The sequence below is a fragment of the Phyllostomus discolor genome, chromosome 2 (genome assembly GCF_004126475.2).
Source record: "Phyllostomus discolor isolate MPI-MPIP mPhyDis1 chromosome 2, mPhyDis1.pri.v3, whole genome shotgun sequence".
Classification (NCBI taxonomy): domain Eukaryota; kingdom Metazoa; phylum Chordata; class Mammalia; order Chiroptera; family Phyllostomidae; genus Phyllostomus; species Phyllostomus discolor.
Window position 1 is genome coordinate 186,759,885 of NC_040904.2, and position 5,692 is coordinate 186,765,576.

Sequence of the window (5,692 nt, forward strand, 5' to 3'; positions counted from 1 at the left end):
GCAGCAGAAAGAAAGAAGGAGCTCCTACCCTACACAACTGCATGATTGGATCAATTCTTTTTTCTCATCAACATTATAACACAACAACGTTGCACAAAATTATGTTATTCAAAGATCTGTATTGGCACTGTTACTAAATCTGCAAATCCTCTTCTTCAGGAGTGTACAGATCAGCTCCCACACTTCAGGGGATCCATATTCTATGCACGTGGCCTGGTCAGAGCTCTGGTGACCCTAACTAGAGACCCCAAGAGATCATAGGAACCATCCATGTGATTTGTTCATTAGCACCATGACATACTGAAGGCCACTTAATAGATCATATCATATCATCTTGTTATATTTAGCCCATAATTGAGACGAGAAAAAGATGCAGCTGTCCTTGGAGGTGAGAAAATACATTCACGCAGTTACCCAATCTTTTATTCCAGGCTCTGTGGCACAGTGGGGTGGGGAAGGAAGAGGTGGAAAAAGTATGTCCCTTCAAGAGCACTTTGTCGAGTTGAAATAACAGATAATTTTATTACAATACAATATGTTATGTGGTAGTGGTTTGTACAAAGTACGCAAAGAACATATAAGAAGGGGGCTTATTTCAGTCTTGAAGCAAAGAAAGGCTTATTATATAAACTTGTATCTGCTCTGAAACATGAAAGATGACTAGGCGTTAGTCCAGCAGAATAGGATGGTTTAGTTCTTCAGATTTGGGACACAGTGCTGGCAAGGGTCTCTCTGGAGATGACAGGCTGTCTGAGACATTAGGAAAGTGTGTGGGGAAAGTACCAAGAAAGTGGGATCAACAATGTTCCCTAATTTTTTTTATTACTTTTTCTTCTGTTTTCACTGCTGCTACTGATAATAATTCTAGATGCATACTTCTATACAGATAGAGGAAGATATATACTTTTGAACATAATAAAACTAAATAAAATAGGCAAATCTACATCATTCAATATTATATATGCACATATGCTTCAAGGTAAAAAGATGCTATTCCTAAAGCATGAAAATTGGAAAAAATCAACTACTTCAAACAAGTAGATCATGAGAAGGTTCCACATGTTGTCTATTATTGTTGGCTGGAATAATTTTTAGATATATATTATAGATTTTCTCAATCAGAAATAAATGCATGTCATAAGATTAAGGGTCTTCCTACCTCTACTACCAAATAGTACTCTGCTACTCCAGCGATTTTTCACCTTTCCCATCTCATGACACACAAAAACTAATTACTAAAGCTCTGCAGCACACCCAATTGTTGTATTTTTTGCCAATCTGGCAGAAAAAATAAATATAATGTTGATTCATTCACACCAGAAAGCTATTGTGTTCTGTTGTCATTTTTTTAATTTGACAATCTGAAGGAAAAGAGATCAGTGTGCCTGACTAAATAGTGAGGTATTGAATGTTTTAAAAATTCTTGCAGCACACAAGTTGAAAATCACTGTGCTACCCCATAAATCCTCCCAGACCACAGGTCAGACAGTGAAAAAGGTGGGAGGCCTTGGCCATAATAGAGATTGTTCCTACCATCTTCATAGGGTGGGGCTCCATTATAATCAACAAATATTTTCAACAAATAAAATGAAAAGTTCTTATTTCTGAATCAATGAACATATACAAAAGATTTAAAAATCATTTTAGTAATTTTTACTATTATTTTATTCACTACACAAGTTGTCTCTCCTACTAAAAACTATGTTCTTTGAGAGCAACTAAGTGAAGTTTTGTTTTCATTTTAATGTTCCTGTGTCCAGTAAAGTACTCGGTCCATTTAATGTGTTTAATAAAAGTTGCACAGATAGAGAGATAGACCAATAAACTTAGAGAATCTCCAAAATTCTGAAAATAGTGGGCGTATTATTTTAGACTTTAATTTATCCCACAGATAGGATTAGGTGTTTGGCATTGTATCAGTAGAGTATGGAATTATGTAGCAGAACATTGTGTTAGAGCTATTATGCCCATGTAATACCAGAGAGTTGAAATTAGAATAGGCAGATTGGGTCTTAGTGTTTAAATGTATGCCACATAGGGGGGAAAAGCAGTTTAAGAACAGGTTTCACAAACACAGTGACTTCTAAAACAGGCCATAAACTGTTCATCTCTCTTCTTTGTTTTAACTATGTGAAGCCATGAAAGCAAATATGTTTCTTAAACTCACTTTCTCCTGAAGATAATTTGTCAAGTCTTTGCCCTTAACTTTTGACAGCCCAATGAATCCATGAAAATAGAACTGGTCCATATGCCCAAGGCCTAAAAGAAATTATAGTTCCAATGGATATTAGGTAGTGTATTAAAAAGGAACATCAATCCCTTTACTTGGTTTTCATGACAAACTATGTCTATGACCAAAATCTGAGACTATGTGCTAAAGGATCAGTTGTATTTGTCATCCCTTTAGTAGAATGGAGGATAATAAAGATGGTAGGAGTAAATAAAAATTGTTAAGGTGATCCCTGTGATTACACACAAATTAATTACAATTTTTATTAAAGTTTATTATAGAACAAATGAACTTCAAAATATTTAGTAAAGCAACTTAGAAAATTGCCCAGGACACATGTTTCAATGACGCATAGAAATGTTATGTTCTTTGATGAGAAATAAACCATAGTAGCTAAGTTCTTAAACATTATCCAGAGAAACAATAATTTATCATAGTAATCTTATTTAAATAACATTTGAGGGGTGATAAGATGGCAGATAACAGGATGTATGAATCAACAGAAATCGAGTTTTGATCATTTCATAGATAAAGACTATCCAAACTAATCTAAAATGATTTATATAAACACTTATTCGGGATCCACTATATGCCAGGTACTGTGTTAAGTATTAATGATACATACGATTTCTGTCCTCAAAACATTAACAGTCTTGATAAAATGTTATAGCAACAAAACAAACACAAATACAGAAACCTAGCAGAAAACAGATGTATTGTAAGTGAAATTATTTAAAAACATAATACAAAATGTCATTGAATTTCCATTTTGATGTAGAAAGAGATTGCAATACCATGTAGGAAATAAAATTTAATTTTAGCATAGTATAGAGTTGAGAAAATTTGATGTGTATAGAATAAGAGGAAAAAGTTACAAAACATATACGAGACCTTTAGAATAATTGAGAATTATATCATTGTCCAAATCAATAAAGAATATGAAAAATAAAAGCAACAGAATGTAAGCTAAATAGAATTTTCTGAATGCATTCTTCAAAGTTTTCCCATGAGGTGCTAGCAGTTTGGAAGTACTTTTAGTGTAGTTAAAGTATATTACCTTTTCATAAGGAATCATCTGTATGCGAGTGATTGTCAGTGAGAGATATATTGTGTAAGCCTTGTCATCTTGAATATATTTTAAGTAAAATGTCTTAAAGAAATACATATTGCCATTTCATGAAACTATCTTGTTTGGGTTTATATAGGAAAATGATCAAATTGAGTACGTTTAGCATAGCTCTGACCCCAAAGTCCCATGACTGGAAGCCATAGTCTTTTCCAGGCAAAATTGTGCTTACTAGTGGTTCTCATTGATATAATTGTGCAATTTTTCTCTTCATTGCACTCAGATGGATAGTCACAAAACATGCCAGTAGTTTCTTTTGATAAGGGAGTCTTCTGTAAGGTGCCCAAGGGAGGTATTGAGTGGAGATATTTTATTGGTAATACTGGTACTAGATAAATATGCACTTGAGGAAAAGCAAGCCCACACTATTTTTGCCACACCATTTCCCTCAGCCTCTGGCCATCTTGGAGGCAGGGCTTTGCAGAATTGATTTTGATACCTCACATCAAAATCCATTTTGACTAGATTAGGGAAGTGCTAAGCCATAAGAACCTCATGTTTATCTTTTGAATCACAAAGAATATGATTGAGGATTTCTTCTCTAATTAATCCAGAGTAATAACAAATAACTTTCAAATCAGTCTTACCTTGGAAAAAACAAAATTCATTGGTAAGGCAATAAATCCACTGTAAAAAGAAATGACCATAACTATTAGAATACAAAACTAAGGCAGATAGGGAAACGATAGCTCATAGGTGACTGAGTTTAGGTTGCAAGTATTTCCTTTTTCTAGACCAATGATAAATGTAAAATGTCACTTAAAAAAGAAAAACAGTTTGACAAGAGCAATATGTATGAGGACCTGGATTAACAGAAACGTTTACAAAAGAGTACTTGTGGTTTAGTTTTCCACAAGCTCAATATAAACCTGCAGTAGTATGTGGATGCTTAAAAAATCAAGTAAAAGTCCAAACTTATATAACTGCAGTGGGGCATGAGGTTAGAATCAGTGGACTTAGCTAGGAGAAGCTATGAATCTCAAACTGCTCTGCCACATTTAGTTGCATTGGATGGTCAGGGACATAAACCCCTACCTTCGCCTGGAAGTCTCCATCAGCAGAGCTCCCTCATGTGGACTTGACCTTAGGTCAGCTGGAAATTTGGTGCCAATGTACTGTGGCTTGATGCTCAAAGCCACCATTTATGCTCAGTATCTAGTAACTTCATTCTGAGAGTAGGGCCCCGCAGATGAGTTCCATTAGGTACTATAGTGAGTTAGAGAGTAAGGACCATTAAATTTTCCCATTGAGGCAAACCCTTCAACCAGTGAATATGAGTCATTAGCGGAAAACTTCAAAAAGAGATAATCTCATCAGTAGGTTCAATCTGGAGCTAAGTCATCTGCTTAGAAAATATAGAAAGTTTAGGGACTCACATAAGTATATCATGTAAGTTTTATTTGAAGACTTCTTGAAGCAAAAACATTGATTTGGTCATTTTGTTCTTATCCCTGTATGGGTGAATAACTCTTCTCTCATATTCTGAGCATAAAATTTATGTTTACCTCATACTCAGTAGGGTCACAGAAAGACCTCAGTATCACTAGAATGGATGGCCCAATAGTGTTCTATCAAAAGTTGAACCTACTTAGGCAAAGGAAAGACATTGTCCACTCAGAAAGTTGGTGCACATTGGCCCCCTGCAAACGTATAATTTGCCACAGCACAGCAATCATTGCTTAAGAGAAAGAAAAGAAGGGTCTCAGCGCTGGTCAATTTTTCTAGGTCAGCTACATGATACCAACACTGGAGCACCCTCACCCTGCATTAAATTAGATCTCCAGCCCCTGAGGGGAAACGTTTTGATGTAGGAACCCTCCAAAAACCTGAAAATAAACTTTTTAACTGGAAAACTTCTGTAAGAACCAGAGCACGAGGTTAAGAAAAGTGTCAATGGGCAATCAGTAGAGGTACACCCTCCAGCTAAGCAGGAAGGCTTCTCCACTATGCTTGAATTCACTGTGATTTGCCACAGATATGAGATCTCAGCACACATAGGTCACTCTTTTGTTCAGGCCCAGGGACAGGGACACAATTGAACTCCTGGGATAGAGAGATCATGAAATAATTATTCAAAAATGTCTCTGAGAAATCTAGATGCCTATGCTCAGATTTAGGTTGGATCCTTTCAACCAGGTTTGAGTGCACTTTGTATGAGACTATGGTAAAACTGCGAATATGTATGGAAAACTGCAGAGGAGGGACCAAATATGACATTTAGAGGTGAAGTTGAGCCCAGGAAAGGAAGAAACACTACCAACCAAGCTTCCAATATAATGGAGAGTAGGGAAAAAATCCGAGAGGCCAAAAAACTCTAAGGAGAGAAAAAGGGGGCA